Source organism: Mesoplodon densirostris, unplaced genomic scaffold (genome assembly GCF_025265405.1).
Source record: "Mesoplodon densirostris isolate mMesDen1 unplaced genomic scaffold, mMesDen1 primary haplotype scaffold_101, whole genome shotgun sequence".
Classification (NCBI taxonomy): Eukaryota; Metazoa; Chordata; class Mammalia; order Artiodactyla; family Ziphiidae; genus Mesoplodon; species Mesoplodon densirostris.
In genome coordinates, this window is record NW_026778188.1 from 143,528 (window position 1) to 163,965 (window position 20,438).

Here is a 20,438-nt window from a genome sequence, read left to right on the forward strand (position 1 = left end):
GCATCAGAATTGTCAATGTTTGTTTCTTAAGCAATGCAATCCTTTAGGTAGGAAGCATGGTTCTTTGGAGAAGTTGAGAGACACAAGATACACAAAACTGGAATATGGTGCAAAAACAGACAGTATCGATTTTTTAAAATTAAACCTAGGAATTATTTAACATGGCCATTTCTTTGGGTTGAAGAAAGAAATTCATATAGATTTTCCTGGTTCAGGCTCCAGTGAGGTCTATAGGCAAATTTGCAACTAGAGCAAGATTCAGACCTATTTCCATTTTTGTGCTTACCTCTTAAATATGTCCAGTTCCTACAGCATAGAGGAAAGCACTAGATTGGCCATGGCATGAATGGCCAGGTTAGGATTCTGGCCCTGCCACTTAATAACTGTGTACGGCTTAAACAGGCAATTTGCTAAACTTCATGAATTTCAATTCCCACTCTCCAACCCCCACCCTGGGCAAAATGAGTAGAATCTTTTTTTCTACCAACTCTAGAGAGTTAGGATGGTCTGAGGAGAAAATGTACATAAAAATGCTTTGAAAATTATTTAATGCTTTAAAAATATTATTTATCATTATTATTTCAAGATGAGGGAAAACTCCCCCTCCGCTAATATATTCAGCTTTTTATGGCCACCTAGATCTTCCAGAAAGCTACATAAAACCTGAACATTTTAACAATACTCGGCAATGTTTAGATGTTAAAATAAAATTATCCAAACTGGCACATTTCTTCTTAAACACTTCTAAAAGTAATACATACATAGTGCAATGAATTTGGAAATACAGAATGAGAACGGGAGGAAGTAAAGGTCACCCTGACTCTCTTATTTCTTGAGTTAACCATTGATAAATAATTTTTACATTTTCTTTGGGTCTTTTTTCTCTATGTGCGTGATATTCAAAACCAAGTGGTGAATATGCTGTATTTATTATTTAACATTCTTCTCTTCTCACTTGACATTTTACAAAAAACAATTTTAATTTGTTAACTTCTGTATTGTTTCCGATTCTAAGCATCATAAAATACTTAATAGTGAAGGTTACCTATGAGCTATTATGTAAAAAAAAGTTCAGCATCTATAACCTAAATTAATATATTAGAAATTCATATGCTTTAAAGCAGTGATCCCCAACTGTTTTGGAGCTAGGGACCGGTTTCGTGGAAGACAATTTTTCCACCAACAGAGTGGGTGGGGGGAGGATAGTTGGTTCAGGCTGTAATGTGAGCGATGGCAAGCCATGGGGAGCAGCAGATGAAACTTCGCTCGCTCGCTTACTGGCCGCACACCTCCTGCTGGGCGGCCCATTTCCTCACACAGCCAGGGGGTTGGGGACCCCTGCTTAAAGGATATCCCTATGTTTTTATGTGATTGACCATTTCAAAAGTTTCATAGACAATTCCACTATTTATATTTAATTAAAGACCATGAAACTTGTTTTTGGTATTTTTAAATAAAAGATAAAGATGACTTCATTTAAAAGCTGATAACAAACCTCTAGAACACTTCCTTCTACTTAAGTGAGGTGTTAGATTAAAAAAGCACTATAGAAATATAGATTATACTTGACTTTAAATAAAAATCTGAATAAATACTATAGAATTGTTATCTCCCCTTTGTTCTGTTAATAATTGCTAATAGGAATATTATGGAGAATGATTGAAGCTTAATAGTCATATGTCAATTACCAAGATCACATTTGTGTGGTACAATGCATTTGCAAAGGTAGACTATCAAATGTATTTTATTGTCAAAGGTGGTCTGCCAATCGGCAAGTCATTTCGTAAGTTATGCTCTAAAATATATCATTTACCGATACCCAAGAGACATCTCGGTATGTCATTAATAGTGCAGAAACTCTAAGCCAGGGATATTTTTGTCTTTATAATTAATTTGAGACAGCAGCTAATAAAAACCAGAATAATAACACTAATAACCTTCAAATTAATTTTGACCCTAAGCTATAGCAATTTCAACAGAAGTTAGTATATTTACATACCAAATTAAGATTCCTAAACTTGTATTACAATTGATGCAATGTTTTTATGAAATACTACCTATATAATATTTCATTAAAATAATAAAATGAGAACAATATAGAAATGTCATAAATGTTTATGTCCTAGAAAGGATTTAGAGGGAATTTCTGGTAGTATAAATTATTACATGATTAATCATATTACTTTTACTTATAAAGCATCCAAACATACACATCTGTAATCTTATATGTCTTTACCATCAAGAGAAATATATTCCAGAATTAATTTTAAAAACACTGCTTTTACTGTGCTTATGTATTCTAGTTGAGAAGTCTGGACTTTAAGCATTTTTAAATTATAGAACTCATCAGAAAGCAGGAGGAAACCAACAATACAACTGATGGCATTTGTTAATATAAACCTTTGTGTAAAAATGTTATGAAACTAAGAATGGAAAAAGAGTAGAATTATTAAGCAACAAATGGCTGTTTTAAAAAATCTAGTTAATAGTATATACTACCTGGGTTATTCTTTTACTTGAAAAAATTACAGTATATTAGGTTGTCCTAATTTGGAACTATGTAACTGCCACTCTCATGTTTCTAGTTTTACTAGAAGAGTGCATTTTTTTGGTATAAGCGTAAGAAAAAAAAAAAAAAACTGGAACGTTCCATACTGCAGTTTCCTTCCTCCCTTTCCCCAACAGAAAAAATAAGAAATACTGTACCTAACCAACAGATCTGATGATTCCAAAAGGGACAAGTCTCTATTCTGAAACACTATTCAAGTCAGAACATTCCAAATTATGATTTTGTGAGACACTGGAAAATTATGGCATGAAAAATAGAAGAATATTTCTAATGCACTATAAAATGTATTCCTCAAAGCAAAAGAGCTAATGGAAGGCCAGAGCACTTAATGGATAAAATATAATCAAATGAAACAGAAGCATGTTCCAAGCTGAAAGGCAACAATCTCACTATTCTCACATAATTGGACAGTAGACATAACCCAGTAAGATCAGGTTTAAAAACATTTAAATATATATAAATACACATATGTATAAATAACATATATAGCACCTGAAGTAAATACATATTCATATTCATATATTAAAGAATCACTTTAAAATTTAAAAATATTTTTTTAACTATTGAAAAATAAACAGCTAGTGAAAAAATAAGTTTTCTTTGCAAAACTTGACTCTGGAAACAAAGATTCTTCAAATGCTTCTCCAAGAACTTGTCTGTTTATTTTAAATATAACCAAATAAAAAAATAAAAAAAAATAAATAAATATAATCAAATATTTGAAATAGAAGGCAAATGTTCATGAAAGCAGACATATATACATGCATTTATATGCATATATACACATAATTGGATAATATAATGAATATATATAATACACATAAAATACAGATCTTCCTTAACTTACTATGGCACTGCATCCTGATAAACCCATCATCAATTGAAAATATCATAAATTGTAAATGCTTATACTACACCCAATCTACCAACCGTCATAGTTTAGCCTAGTCTACCTTAAATGTGCTCAGAACACTCACATTAGCCTAAAGTTGGGCAAAATCATCTAACACAAAGCCTATTTTATAATAATCTGTTGAATAACTCATTTGTTTTATTGAATACTGTACTGAAGGTGAAAACCAGAACGGTTGTAAGTGTGTCAGTTGTGATCGAGTCGCTGAGTGGGAGGAGTGGCTTGCTGCTGCTGCTGCCCAGCATCACAAGAGAGCATCATGCTGCATATCAGGAGTCTGGGAAAAGTACAGTTTCTACTCTAAATTCAAAGTATACTTTGAAAAAATGAAAAAATTCAAACTATAGTTTCTACTAAACGAGTATCGCTTTCGCACCATGGTAAAGTTGAAAAATCGGTAAGTCGAACCATTGTAATTCGGGGAATGTCTGTATATAAATTTTTGTATAATATACGTGTATATGTGTTTGCACGTGTATATTTAAAACTGGAATTTAGACTGTTTGCTACATCTCATCTTAGAAGCAGACTATGCCCAAAATCTATGCCTCAAGCCTTTGGTGAATAGCTAATGAATTCAGTATTCAAACAGGGATTAAAAATATTGACTTGGAAATTCAGGACAAACTTACTACTAAAAATGTTTTACACTTTTTACTTAAAAGAACATAGTTAGGTACACATGATTAGACTCTACCAACTAAAATAAATTATTGCCGATTTGGCTAGAGTTGTTGATCACCACAAAATTCTCTCTTGCGGACAACTATGGCTTACATATTAAATGGAAGGCTTTAGGCAGTTTTTGTACTTGTGTCCTTAGACCTAAATGGTCCACATAATGATAAAAAGTCAAATAAGAAAAAAATGTCAAATTATGTGCTTTTCAAGCTCAACAAAATTGTTATCAATACTAAAGCTCGCCTGTGTACTAACAGTGCAGTTTTTATAGGCAGGTGTTTCTGCTACTAAAGTTTTCACATTAATTGAGGCTCTACTTTTGATTTCAGTTTAAAGGTGTTACTAGTGATTGAATCTACTCAGTAGTGCACTTTTATGAATAAGACTCTGAATATTAAAATTCTTACATGTACTCTCTAAATTCATTGAGATTCAGTCAAATAGAAACATATCATATACCAAGAAGATTCCTTTGTATATGATGTACAATGGAGTAACAGATTAATTTTCCTTTTTGGACAACTTAATGATATTGATTAACATTAAAAAACTTCAACAGTTACATATTAAAAAAGAGACTGGGGTACAAGGCAGATAATTAGTAGTATTACCTTTAAAGGCTTTTGTTAGAGGAAGTGAATGTTAACAACTCTTTATAAATTAAAGTTGGCCTCTCCCAGGAACTTCAATACTGTACCAGAAAAAATAAAATAAAATTGTCAACTATTGCTTTTAAGAAAGGGAACAATTCCCATTTTCTATAACATTACTTCTGAAATCAACACCCTTGATATCATTTCTGATAATGAGTCAGTGAAAAGAGTGATTAGACAAATGGTACAATTCAGAAAGAAAATAAGATGCAGAAAGAAATTCAGAAAGAAAATAAGATGCCAACTGAGTTTTCCCAGGTCATCCAATCAACTCCTTGCAGAGTTAAAAATAGAAGCTAAGACTAATTCCCACAGCTACTGCCAGATCAGAGCCTGACAACTTTGCATTGTGGTAGCTTCCAACCTCTCCTGCTACTGGGCTTCCCTGCATTGAGACATCTTCCTATGAGGTTCAGTCATTTCAAGGTTTGCTTTAAAATGGAGAGGGGTAGGAAAAGGTTCATAATTTTAGGGAAAATCTGTGGTAATGAGATCTCATTGTAAACTGCTCACGAGAATTAGAAAGATAAAAACTGGAAATATTTACTAACCCTTACTATGTCTCAAACACTGCAGTAAGTTCCCTTTTATGTTATCTTCTTTAATCTTCGCAACAACCCTGTGATTTTCCTGTTTTAAATATCCAGAAACAATTCACAGTGGTTAAGTAACTTACCCTAACTCATAGAGATAGAAAACAATAGAGGTAGGATTCAAACTAGGTGAGGTTCAAAGTTCAAATTCACTTCCTGAAAAACATGATTAGAACATAAATGGTAGCCAAAACTCCCCAAAATAAATTTAAAAATTAAAAGAAAGAGAGAAAGGAGGGGAGGAGGGCCTAGTGATCTCCATACCTTAAAAATAATGTTTAGAACTTTTTGATTGATCTTAAAAATGACCAAAAGCTAGCTGCCTGAGAGCTCTAAGAATAAAATTATTAACAAACTAAACAAAAAATATTGATTTTTATACTCACTCACTTTGAGATCACCCAATTGCTTTCCTTTCATAACACTGTACTGCCATTTTATTTCATTTTCTATTATATTTATTAAGGGATAATTTAAAGACAAGTGTTTTGCCTAACAGGTTAATGATTTTTTTTCTTCTAAACGATGACCAAGATGCCGATCCTCCTCCCCTTATTCAATGGACTAATTAGTGTCAGATCATTTTAGTGTCATATTTAATTTCTGTGGTGAAATAGTGATTTCACAAACCCTGTGAAGATGTTACACATCCACTATAACATGCATGCAGGTGGAAAAAATTTTCAACTGATGTAGATTTTGCTTTCTCTATGATTGTATTCTTCACAATCAATGAGATAGAAAAAGACACAGAGATAAGAGAACTGTTGACTAATATTTTCTTATTAAAATGTGTATCTTGGGCTTCCCTGGTGGTGCAGCAGTTAAGAATCCGCCCGCCAATGCAGGAGACACAGGTTCGAACCCTGGTCTGGGAAGATCCCACATGCCACAAAGCAACTAAACCCATGGGCCACAACAACTGAGCCTTCTCTCTAGAGTCCGCGAGCCACAACTACTGAGCCCATGCGCTGCAACTACTGAAGCCGGCGTGCCCTAGAGCCCGTGCTGTGCAACAAGAGAAGCCACCGCAATGAGAGGCCTGTGCGCCACAACGAAGAGTAGTCCCCACTCCCAGCAACTAGACAAAGCCCAGGCACGGCAACAAAGAACCAACGCTGCCAGAAATAAATAAATTACTTAAGAAAATAAATAAAATCTGTATCTTGCATTTTCAATTTTCTAAAAGTTCAAATCCATGGTGGTTGAAAAAAGAAGAGTAATGTCATATGTTTTCTTGTCCTGGGCAAATGGGTTGTGCTTGGTTGAGTGTCTTTTTTGCCAAAATTTTTTTTTATTATTTTTATATCTACTATTACTTATTTGAATTCTACTCACTGTTTTTTGTTTTTTCATCTTTATTGGAATACAATTGCTTTACAATGGTGTGTTAGTTTCTGCTTTATAACAAAGTCAATCAGTTATACATATACATATGTTCCCATATCTCTTCCCTCTTGCATCTCCCTCCCTCGCACCCTCCTTTTCCCACCCCTCTAGGTGGTCACAAAGCACCGAGCTGATCTCCCTGTGCTATGTGGCTGCTTCCCACTAGCTATCTATTTTACATTTGGTAGTGTATATATGTCCATGCCACTCTCTCACTTTGTCACAGCTTACCCGTCCCCCTCCCCATATCCTCAAGTCCATTCTCTAGTAGGTCTGTGCCTTTATTCCCATCTTACCCCTAGGTTCTGCATGACCTTTTTTTTTTCTTAGATTCCATGTATATGTGTTAGCATACGGTATTTGTCTTTCTCTTTCTGACTTACTGGTTGAGTGTCTTGAACTGCTCAAACTTTAAGGTCCATCATCTCTAATTTCCACCTTACCAAAACCTCAGACAAGAAACAGGAGAAAGGGTAGTGACATCCATAATTCATTCCCACCACACCTACAAAAATAATCACAAGGAACTTGTGTAGAATACCAATTCTTTTGTATTAGGAAGGCAGTTTTCAAAATTAAATGGTATTGGTTCATTTGGTTGTTTAATAAATATCTTGCAGATGCTTATCATAAAGCCAAATACCAAACTGACCATTTAAGTTGCAGGAATTTGTACGGTCTTGATATTTTACTATTTTAAAGTAACAGTTTACATTTGAGTGCTTACCACAATATGTAATACCAATAAGCTCCCTAGAAATCTAAACATTTATAAAATACACCAGATGCTACTGTCTCATGCCTTGCTTTGCAATCCTGGATTGCTTTCTACTATGGAGATGATGTAAGAAATATAAGCTAGATATCTCTTCTATGGGATCACCAGCCATGTCTCAACTAATTTTATCAGTGGAGACTCTCAGTACATACATATTTATTTCTTATAAAACTCTTTGGTACTGATCATTAGGTAATTCCGGTAAATGTGGGCACGTAATAATAGTTAAGAATGTCAGCCCCATTTCATTTCAGCTTGATCCACTGCAGGAAAGCACAAATTAGATGAAAGCAATTTCCCCAAGAACAACTCACTTCCTTGAGATGAGACATAAACTTGGGTGAACAATGATTTGTCACAATTTATTTTTGAGGGTAGTGGTTTAAAAAAAGTGCTAATGTAATCTTTTCAGAATGAATCCTTTTAAAAATGCATTAATTCTCCAGTGAATATAGCTTATAATTAAAAACCTATACATGTAATTTTACTTTTCTAAATTTTTACATATGACCATATATAATAAATATGGAAATCTTAAAATCTTCATTATCTTTAAAATTTGATGGCCTTTAAATCTGAATTTGGATTTGGTGAGTCTGACGGATTATTCTTAGTGACTCTATTGGGTACCACCAATTCAGATTCAACATTATTTCTGCAAGTCTCAGAAGCATTAAGTTTTGTGAATGGATAGAGGGTATTAACATCCTGGTGGTTTTTCACTACATTGAGATGACCAGAGAACCTGAGTGTGAAAGATCATGGAGAGGAGTGTAAGAAATGGCACTAAAGGTATCACTGACTTCTCTCTATTTACTCAGATTCTGCAGGATACAACAGAAGGAACAAAGCAGGTTGTGTTGCTGCTACTGTTGCAATGACCAAGGATCCTCAGTCTCATAGCCATTGCAGTCCATTGTTTAAGATGTGAGCTTGTTGTTGCTTATTCAGGCAAAAGTCAGAATGCTTATTTGTTTTATGTCTGTTTTTTAATGAGGGTTTGATTAGACAGCAATAAAGACAAAAGTAAATAGGAGAAATGTTTATTAATAGGTCCCTCCATCCCTATCAACCAAAGAAAAGGCATACCTTAAAATACTGTCGTGAAATGTCTAGGGTGTGTCTGTCTGTGTTCTTGCCACCCTTCACCTTTAAGTAGCTTTTCAAAAATATGTTATAAACATGTTGCTTCATCCTTGCCCTTTTAGCCTGTTAATGTCTAACTTAAGTAAAGCAGGATGCAATCCCCAGCAAGTTATCTGTTTCTCCTTTCTTGGACCATGCAAATCAAAACAGTCTTCTTCTAAGGAGGGTGGTGAAAAGTTGTGCCAATTGTGTTCATACTTCAGCTCTTCCAACGTTCTTTAGTTTATCTTAAATGAGACATTCTCATCTTTGGGCTTTAATTATTCTGTTTAAAAATAAATTTTCAAAGATACTCTGAAGAGAAACTAAGAAAAAAACAACAAAATAAAAGATTTACCATAATGCAGGTACATAAATATGAACTAAAAATACTTTTAAATTAAAAATTAATCTGTTTTATTTTAAAAATTAATCTAATTAAAATTACAGATTAGGCTGGATAGAATTGATCCATTGCTGAAGCTTAAAAACAAACTAGCTATAAATGTTACTAGTTTTCTACACTGCTGTTACAAGACTTGACTGACATCCGTGATGTACTCTGTAATATTTTTGAAATGATGAAATGTGTGATCCAGAGACTTGAAATATTTCAATACTTGTGTATAGGAATTTTCTTCCATGAACTAGAAATGAAAAAAGTGAGAATGTTTCCTTGCTCAAATCACATTAAGTGGATTCCCTTACATTACTTGCATTCATTTTTAAGATAGTCATAAATGGTTACATAAAATACAGGAATATTATCTGTTGAAGAAGTTGATGGTTTTTATAGTCAATGTATGTATTCAAATGATAAATGTTTCTGCATAATCTCTGACCCAACAATACCATTCCATGCCACTCCAAGAATTCTTCCATCGAAAGTAAAAGCTCCAGGACATCAAGACATGAACCTCTATGTCCATTACCACATTTCTTGAAATCATAAAACTGTTTGGAACTTAATAAATGTTTATCAATGGGTTTTGACTGAATGAAATTATGGCTCACTCATAGTACACATTACTGGGCATCTACTAAAGGTAATATGGTAGTGATATATGCTAGATATCATTAATATAATAGAAACACAATGTACTAAAAGTGTTTTGCAACTAAAAATCACTATACATTGTATGGCTTTAAAAAGGAATGAAATGCTGCTACATGCTATAACATGGATAAACTTTGAAAACATTATGTTAAGTGAAAGAAGCCAGACACAAAAGGACAACTATTATATGATTCCACTTATATGAGGTAGTTAGAACAGGCAAATTATAAACCCAGAAAATAGAATAGAGTTAACCAGAGGCTAAGGGGAAGGGAGAAATAAGGGGTTATTGTTTAGTGAGTACAGTTTCTGTTTGGGATAACAAGAAAGGTCTTAAAATGGATAATGGTAATGGTTGCTCAACATTGTGAATGTACTTAATACCAATAAATGATACACTTAAAAATGGTTAAAATGGTAAATTTTACATTATGGGACATTTTACCAAAATAAAAAATAAAAATATACTATAAAATAAAGTACAAATTTACCTCATACTAGGCAGACTATGAAGTTTGCATAAAATTGCACTTATTTTAGGAGCTTATATGGTTATTATCATATTTGGGGACATGTAAAGAAAGCAACAGCTTAAGTAGTCCTCTTGAGTTCTTTCTCTCCATCTTTCCAACCTGGTGTTTTCTAGATTAATGGTTTTGTCACGCCTCTCTTTGAATACTAGCATCAGTAGGAATGCTAACTAGTACTGGTTTCCTTAAGTATCAGCTAAAAAGTTTAATGTATTTTTATGCTGGTAATTGTTTTAGAACCTGGGAGGTGCCATTGTTTTCTTAACTTGCCAAAAGCAAATACAGTACTGTAGACAGCATTACTAGAAAGAAATAGTAACTTTGAAGTAGACATATGTCCATCCTAAGCAAACTGAATATATTTCAAAGCAGACCACACCACTCAACTGCTGGCAATGTTCTTCCACATACTTGGCAGTATACTACTCGAAGTCTGAGAACTGTTTCTTTTTTGTAAAAATGATTTTGTTTGGAAAACCCTGAATAAATCCTTTGGAATGTGTAATGTTTAGAGCTCCTTCTGGGATTCCTTTTCCATGAATCAAGGTTCTTTGATTCACTATCCTCCTTGGCACTTGCTTCCTAGTCATCTCAGCAGCCTTTGTGCCAGTGCTAATGAAGAGCTCCCAGTTTAGGTCCTAAAGCAGGGAGAACAATAAAAGGAGAACCTCATTTCAAGTACCAGAAATGTCTGGGCTATAAAGGACACACATATTGTCAAAGTAAGCCCAGAGTGGGGTGACATCACCAAGGTCATTCCTGGCTCCACGCCCCCCACAGGAGGAACAACTAACAATTACTTGGAAACAGGACACTATTTGAGAGAGTCCTAGAACATGGAGGTGAGGCTGAAGCACCCCCGTTCACCACAGAGACCAAGACAGACTGCATTAGAAGGGTGAGAAAAGGAGCTTGACCACACTGCCCCTCCCCCAAGCCAGTGGAGCACCATGGGTGAGGTCTCCCCTGAACCTCTGGTTCCTCCAGTAGGGGAAGAGAACTGGGGGACAGCAAGCACCACCACTAGCATTGGGGTTGCTTTGTGGGAGCCACTGCTCTAATCTGCTCCACTGGGATTGCAGGGGAATCTGCAGGGTTTGACCACTAAAAGTTGGACTTTTAGTGATGAAGGGGGAAGGGGCATGCAACAGCCAGCACATGGATTGTGACCGATGGAATTCATACCTGCAGTGCCCAAGTAGTGATCACAACTGGCACCTTTGCTTATCTACAGAGCCAGGTTGGTGGGACACTACAACCGGGGAACTCAGCAGGGTACAGATCCACCTGATATGCATCTGGCCCTTGAACCTGGTTTGCCCATACCCAGGGAAAGAGCAGAGTCACAGCCCACCCACTGTGGAGAGTGTCTTCTGGCCATCTGACCAAAAGGGCTGGCAATAAATCCTGGAAGCTATTTGGCCCAGTCGTGCTCCAGCCAAGAGGCAGGCAGCCAGAGCTCATCACTGGCTCTGGTACAAAGCAGAGCCAGTATCAGGTGTGGAGGGATCCTGTACCATGCACAGGCAGGGAGATTAATTCATATCCAAGGCTGAGAGGAGCTCCCAGCTCCTCCCAACTGGGGAGCCTGTTTGAGAAATTAAGAGTCGCCTGGAGTGGTCCCTCCTCATCCCACCCAGGCAAAGGAACTGGGACTAGCCCCATCTCATCTGCTGTGGAGAGTGCCTTCCTGGCCCATCTGACTACAAGGATTGGTGACAACTCCTAGAAACTGTGCGGCCCAGCAGTGCTCAAGCCTAGAGAAGGGTAGACAGAGCTGATAGTCTGCAAAGCCAAGCCAGTGGCCTTGTTCAGCCACAGAACGTGGAGTGTGGATCAGCTTGAGTTAAGACAACAAAGAGCTTTACTGGCTTTAGAGCTGCTTCTCCTGCTGCACCCAGGCAGGAAATCTAATTCATAGCCCTACTCATCACTGAATACAGCCTTCAGCACGTCCAACTGGGGAACCTAACCAGAGAACATGGGAAGCTGTACAGCCCATTAAACAGCCCTAGATACAGTGGCACTTGAACAGACAGCACAGCCTGTGGCCTCCCCCTTCTGCAGGGCAAAACCACTGCCCTCACCTGACCAGGGAATTAAGTGCACACTCTGGCCTGATTTGGGTTCCCAAACAATGAACTATACAGGCTCTGGGTCCTGTCCAGAGCCAGGTCCTATACAAGCTCTGATTCTCTGCCAGGAAACTAATTCATAGCCCCATGTACTACTACTACTGAATATAATACCCAGTTAAGTCTGGTGGAAGAGCCCAATTATTCAGATATGCAGATACCAATGTAAGGAATCAAGGATCACAAAAATTAGGCAAATAGGACACCACCAAAGGAAAGTAATAAAACTCCAATAACTGACCTTAAAAAAATGAAGATCTGGGCTTCCCTGGTGGCGCAGTGGTTGAGAGTCCGCCTGCCGATGCAGGGGATGCGGGTTCGTGCCCCGGTCCGGGAGGATCCCACATGCCGCAGAGTGGGCTGTGCCCATGAGCCATGGCTGCTGAGCCTGCACGTCCGGAGCCTGTGCTCCGCAATGGGAGAGGCCACAACAGTGAGAGGCCCACACAGCGCAAAAAAAAAAAAAAAAAAAAAAAAAAGAGAATATCTATGAACTGTCAAAGAATTCAGAATAATCCTCCTAAGGAAGTTTAGTGAACTACAAGAAAGCACAGACAGCTAAGTGAAATTAGGAAAACAATGCATGAACAAGACAAGAAGTTTGACAAGGAAGTAGCAACATCAAAGAAACAGGAACACTAGATTTTAAAAATACAATAACTGAACTGAAGAATTCAATAGAAAGTTTCAAAGGTAGAATCGACCATGCAGAAGAAAGAATCAGCAGACTGGAGGACAGGACTTTAGAAATTACCCAGTGAAAGGAACAAAAAGCAAAAGAATAAAAAGAGTGAAGAAAGCCTATGGAAATTATGGGACACAATAAAGTAAACAATGTTCATGTATGGGAATTCCAGAACAAGAAAAGAGAGAGAGAAAGGGAAAAAAAAGTATATTTAAAGCAATAATGGATGAAACCTTCCCAAACCTAGGATGAGAAATGGACATCCATATCCATGAAGTCCAAACAAGCCCAAATAGGTTGAACTCAAATAGGGCTACTCTGAGACACATTGCAATTAAATCATCAAAAGTCGAAAACAAAGAAAGAATTTTAAGACCAGCAAGAGAAAAGAGAGAAGTTACATACAAGGGAACCCTGGGATAATTGGATATTCACATGTAAAAGAATGAAATTGGACCAATATCTTATACACAAAACTAACTTGAATTGGATTAAAGACTCAAATGTAAGACCTGAAACTATGCAACTGCCAGAAGAAAACATAGGAATAAAGCTCATTACATGGGTTTGGTAATGACTTTTTGGATATGACACTGAAAACACAAACAACAAAATAAAAAATAAACAAATGGAACTACATCAAACTAAAAAGCTTCTGCACAGCAAACGAAAACAAAAACAAATCAACAAAGTGATTGAAAAGACAACCTATAGAATGCAAAAAACATATTTGTAAACCATATATCTGATAAGGGTTAATATCCAAAATAAATTAAAAATTCATACAAATCAATAGCAAAAAAAAAAAAAAATTACCCAATTAAAAAAATGAGCAAAGGACCCGAATAGACATTCCTCCAAAGAAGACACACGAAAAGCCAACAGGTACATGAAAAGGTGCTCAATACCACTAGTCATTAGGGAAATGCACATTAAAACCACATTGAGATATTACCTCACACCTGTTAGAACAGTCATCCTCAAAAATGTCAAGAGATAACAAATGCTCGTGAGGATGTGGAGAAAAGGGAAGCCTTGTGCTGTTGGTGGGATTGTAGATTGGTAAAGCCAGTATGGAAAACAGTATGGAGGATCCTCAAAAATTAAGACTAGAACTACATATATCTAGCAACTCCACTTCTGGGAATATATCCAAAGAAAATGAAAACACTAACTCAAAAAGATATCTGCACCCCCATGTTCATAGCAGCATTATTTATAATAGCCAAGACATGGAAACAATCTAAGTGCCCATTGATGGACAAATGGGTAAAGAGGTTGTTTTATATATTTATAGATATATACGTATTATATGTATACACACACACACACACACACACACACACTGAAATATTATTCATCTGTAAGAAAACAAAGAAATGCTACCATTTGAGACAACAGAAATGGACCTTGAAGGCTTTATGCTAAGTTAAATAAGTCAGAGAAAGAAAGGCAAACACTATATGATCTCACTTATATGTGGAACCTAAAAAAAAGGAAAACAATCATAGAAAAAGAGATCAGACCTGTGGTTACAGGAGACAGAGGGTCAGGGGAGGGGAAATTGGAGGAAGATGGTCAAAGGTACAAGCTTCCAATTGTAAGATAAATACATACTATGGACATCATGTACAACATGATGACTACAGCTAACACTGACGTGTGATATATAGAAAAATCGTTAAGAATAAATTCTAAGCATTCTCTTCACAGAAAAGTATTATTTGATCTCATTTATATAAATTTGTGTGTTTGTGTGAGAGAGGACAGAATACAAAAATGCAAAAAGAAAAGTTGTAAAGTACGAAGCTGCTTAGGTTTATATCTCAATCTATAACAGATAACAATTTGTTTAATTTTAATAGGTACAAAAATAAATATTAAGCATACAACAAGCAAAAAGAAAAACTGAGCCCAGCGTAGATGTCCTTAAAGCATTTGCAAAGGAGGGCTTTATTAGGTCCGCGAACACCTGCAATTACAGGCAAAATTCTATGTGTGTGTGTTGTGTATGTACTTGGGGAGTGGACGCATAGCCTTTATTGAATTATTAAAGGGGATGTTAAGACCCAAAAGTTTAAAAAGCACTGGAAAGCCTGACCACAAAACCATTTTAAACTACTCTGATTATGTTTTTATAGTTTTCCTTCACTCGTTAACACTTCAAAGAACAGCATGTGAATGTGGAAAGAATCTCTGCCATTTAGGTAAGATCTCTGAGTCTCAGTGTAAAATTAGCATATAGTAGAAGGATGAAATTATACACCACAGATGAAAGTACCTAGCAGAGAGCTTTAAGACTAGTACTTATTTATGCAAGACATCTTCCCCTGCTTACTTGTTTTCAGTAGAATGAAAGCATACTGAAAGCTGGTACAATGTCTTCTTTAAAGTTTTCTTTTGTAATGCTTACTATGCTTTTTGATACGGATGAGCCAATATCCACTTAAGGGCATGTAAGCTCACAATAACTTTTGTTGAATATAACTGTTTGAATGTACTTTCACTATATTATTATATAGGGATTTTAAACTAAAATGTACCTGCACACACTATTTACAGCCTAACTTGGATATTAGAGTAGGTGGATATACACTCCTGGAAAATAATAGCTAATTTCTTCACTAAAATCAAAATTGCTGAACATCTACTTTGCATATACATAGCTAGGCACTGTATTATGAGTTTCAGGTAATAAAAAGTTGTTAGTCAAAGACTCTGCTCCCTAGGGTTATTTTACAACAGCAAATCATGTTCAAACTAAAGGATAGACCAAAATAGAAAGTGCCACAGGCATTTAGACAAGGGAGAAACACATCTGAAATGAGAAGGAAGGTGGGTATGGGGAAGGGTTCATGGAAGAGGCAGTGAATGCTGTGAGCAAGGTTTCAACGTGTAGCAGGGTGAGTGAAAGGAACAAATGAAGACATATAGTCGTGATATCATGAGGCACAAACTAGAAATAAACAGCACTTGTTCTAGGCTGGTCATGAGGTAATTTAAGGGGATTAGTGAGAAACTAGATAAAGAGATATCTCTTTATGTATTACTTATTAATAATACTTTTGAACACAAGTATTTAATTTTTAAAAAAAGAACAATATAGGGATAGGAGACTAGGAGGTACAAACTATTATTATAAAATGAGCTATAAGGATATACTGCATAGCACAGAAAATATAGCCAATATTTTATAACTATAAATGGAGTATAACCTTTAAGAATCGTGAGTCACTATATTTTACACCTGTAACTTATATAATATTACACATCAACTATACTTCAATTAAAAATGCTATTTTAGTGAATAAAACACTAAGCAGTAAAATTTTTAAAAAAGAACTTAGAAGAGAGCTTAAAAATAAAGACATAAAGAGCAGGTTGAAACAGCGCAGAAATCTGGCAATTAAGAGGCCATTGATAACTTTCAAAATAGCACTTTTTCTACCCATTCTCAGTGGAGGCAAAGCCTTATTAATCCTACTATTTCTTTTTCTGTTTTTCAAAATCTCAGGATAAGTCTATTTCAATTGTAGCTAATGGCAGTAATGCAGCACCAGAAAATGCCTTTTGTAAAGAGAGGGCAACTTTGTGAATCCTAAGTGGGTACTCAAGTCTTAAATTACTGATAACACTGACCACCCACCAGACTAAATGTTTTTCTTTACGTGATTGGAAAGCAACAGATTGATTTCAATTCTATCTTGTCATATCTACAAAAAAGTTCCTACAGTTCATTTAGCAACTAATAGAATACATCCTTCTATTTGGTATTACTCCTCCTTAACACGGGGCAATTAATTTTTCCTTTCTCTGGGAAACGTTTTTAACAAAGGAAATAGAGTCATAAATTAGTTTCGGTTAGGAAACCATATAACTATTTCTACCTAGGGCTTGGAATTTAGAAACTTTCCTCAGAAATTGTTTAAATATAACGAAGTCCAAATTCAGAAATACCTTAAATTTAATTATCTTAGTTGCACTAAAATAACAAATTCTATTTTCTATCTTGTTTTCTTTCTTCCCCAGAAGGCTTCTCCAACCCTAATCCATAACTTCATGCATTCATCTTACCTATACAATCACTGGCAGGTATGATGCCGGCTTTGGCGGCTCCAGTCCCCTAATCCTGACCCATTTCTTGCCAAAGAACTCAGCTTCTTCAGAAACAAAGTAACAGACATTTCAATTTCTAACCATCATTAGCATATTTTCATGTACTAATACTCAACATAAAAACACCTTTCAAAATTACAGAAATTTTTACTGTACTTAAGATCAATTGCACTCACCTGTATTTCATAAACCTTGGGCTACTTTCTAAAAAATGAATTATTATTTTAATATGTTTTTCACTTATTATTCAGAATAATTATTCATATAATTAAATATTTTACAATTAGGTAAGAAAGGTGGAAAATAGTTTTGCTCTTCTTATTCTTTGTTCTCTCTTCTAGTTGGTGTGCCTGAGCCAAAATTTTAGAATATTGAAAATTTAATATTTCAAACCCAAACCGCATTTAAAGATAATAATAACAACCAGCCAAAACAATATCGGTCCAGAGGTTTGCATGGTCCGGGGAACAGTTCTCTGAGGGGGCCATTTGGAGTGAGATTTGCCCACCCCCCTCCACTCCTTCTGCCTCATATACTGAAGATAGAGACAAAGAAACCAACTCAACTCTTTCCAAAGTGTATCTATAAATAGAGAATTTGTAATCAGAAAAACAAGAACGATATATAATAGAAGTAACATGATTTTTCAGAACCAGTATCTTGTTCTAAAGCAATATTTAAAAAAGAAGGTAAGAAGGTTAGCTATAAACCCTGGACCTCTTTTTCATTGGTCTCCTATTTTAATTTGTTAAAATAAAATCCATGGCCTTTTGAGTCAAACTGTCTCTTTAATTTCAGATTTAAAGATAACAAATCTCTTTTTAAATGGAATATTGGCACACAGACACCACACAGTCTGGCTTATTGCAACTGTTCTCTGTTGGTGAAGTGGCACATTTGTAATCCCCACCATAGCAATCTTCACCATTTCACAGAATATCATTCAATTGTACATCCCTAGGTGGGCAACAAGAATCGGCACTTGAGCTCAGCAGCAAAGCGTTTGTGGGGAAATCCTAGGTCAGAACCCCTAAAAGGGGAGACTAACTTGAGGATGCCCAAATAACCTGAGGTTTACCTTGGCCACCTCCCCTGGCTTTCTGACTGCCTGTGGGAAAAGCCTCTCTGGAATCTCTTTTGAGGTTATTGGGGGAATCCTAGGACAAACACACTGCTTGCTTTTGCAGGAGGACTTGCCCCATACCCTACCCAGCTAGGTGTCTCACAACCTAGCTGGACTAAAAAAGCTTCAAGAAAAACGGGACAGACTGACATTTGCATTTCTACTTCCACCTATTCTTAGGCACGTGGAGCAAAATATGTAGGTATAGCCCTCTTTCTCACACCCCAACAGATTCTGCTGTCCTCGAAACCCATCTGGTAGCTGCAGTGACTACAATGAAGGGAGTTATCGGAAACCATGTTGGTACTGGGTTGAAAGGATTTTTCATGCCATGCATTTTGGGGAAGGACACAGATAATAGTCCAAACATGGTATAAGGCCATGTCCTTTCTGGGTCCTTGAAAAATCAGTCAGGGAACAGAGGTGGTGGACAGGAGCTGACAAGAGCTGGCTTGTTAATGAGCACAGCATCCCCGGGGTGGGGGGTGGGGGAATCAATGAAATGATTGACAAGAGAAGATGGTAAATGAAGGGAGAAGTGGGGACAAGTGCTGCTCAACCCAAGCTGAACTCCAGGAGGTAAGTTTCTCCTCTAATTTGAGATTCTTTCTAAAGGTTCAGTATTGAAGTGGGTGTTTGACGTTGAAATGTGCAGACCCATTCTAATAACTGGAAAGGGAGAAGACTGAGGAAGGCAAAAGGAGAGGGAAGATTTCCGATTACTTCTCTAGGCTGCTGACAAGAACCTGCTGCTCGCAAACCAGAAATTAACCAAGCGAAGGTTGAAGGTAGCAACGTAAAAGTGAAACTCAAATTATTTTACATTCTGAATCCTCTTCAATATCGAAGCGAGTGTGGCACAGCAATGGTTGATTATCTTAAGATTACAGAGGCTGACCGCCTTCTTTGTTTGCCCAGTAACACCGCTCCTCCAATAATCTCAAGCACTTGGCTGATTAATATTTCAATTCCAGTTGCTGCTCTTTTTCCCATTGCAGAAGGCGGCAGGGATATTCCCCTTCTTCCCTCTGTATTACAAACCCCATTACTAACCAAGCAGAAAGCACCGCGCAGTGTGGCCGAGGCTAATAATAGCCGGGCTGCTTACCTTCTCCGGAGGGATCGAATCAGCGCATGTCCCCGCGCCGGCTGCCCCGGGGCCGCAGTGCCGCCGCGCCGGGTCTGTGCTTGGTCAGTTCGGCCGGCCCCCACCCCACCTGCCAGCTGCAGCAGCTGCTCCCGCCGCTCCCGCCGCCGAGCTCCGGCCGCAGGAAGTCATCCCCCGCGCCGGGCCGGATCGCCACATTCCGCGCCAGCCGCGGGGGGAGAGGGGCCTCTCCCTGCTGCGGGGACCAGCTCCTGGAAACTGCGCTCAAAGATCGCTACCCTTCCCGGTTGTAGGGTTATTTTCTAGGAATGCTTTTACAGAAGAAGCGTCGCCGGCTGGTGGACCGAGAGAGAAGAGCCAGAGTGACTTTCTCTGCAGAGCGCCTTACCTCTGAGCGCTCCCCTGTCACTCCCGCGGCATGGACAGCTCCATTCCGCTGTGTGGGTTTTCCACCCTCTTCATCTTCCTTATCTGTATTGTTCATTTCGCTGAGTTTGAGAGTGGGATTAGCTTTGAAGATATCATTCAAACACTCCGAAAATATTTTAAATTGGCGACTAGTTTTTCTAAGCCCCTGTAGCAAGCTCCACTTTCCCTCAACACACACACACACACACACACACACACACACACACACAGTTACTCGCACGTACACACCCAGCCAAACCACTCACAATTAGGAAAGCTGGGACCTCTCGCCCGCCCTCTTGCCTACGTAATGGAACAGGAAACTCCCAAAGGAGTGGGGAAGTAGGACCGGCTAGCGAAAGCACTCGAGGAAAGAGAGAGGGGTCGCCCCAAGATTTTGTTGCTGTTCAGTAGTGTCCTTAGTGGACAGATGTTCCCCCTCTAACCCCCTGGCCCCGCCCCAAGTGGAATGGCTGGTGTGGTGACCGCTGTAACAGTTGGAAACAAAGAAGCTGAAGCCACATTAACAGGTGGCTGCATCTCTTTCTTTCCCGAAGGATTTATCAGAATTGGCT

General features: G+C 37.4%; 1 long non-coding RNA gene across 5 annotated transcripts in view; it reads right to left on the minus strand.

Moving 5' to 3' along the window:
* Positions 1-19,894, minus strand: part of LOC132482909 (uncharacterized) — a 155,312-nt gene extending 135,418 nt beyond the window's left edge. For 4 of the 5 annotated variants that reach the window (XR_009531024.1, XR_009531025.1, XR_009531023.1 and 1 more), the window contains exons 1-2: positions 19,456-19,894; positions 12,665-12,826 (exon numbers count right to left, since the gene is read on the minus strand). This is a non-coding gene — a long non-coding RNA (uncharacterized LOC132482909). The remainder of the gene's footprint in view (positions 1-12,664; positions 12,827-19,455) is intronic. The other variant, XR_009531022.1, reaches the window with a different exon arrangement.
* Between the last annotated feature and the right edge of the window lie 544 nt (positions 19,895-20,438).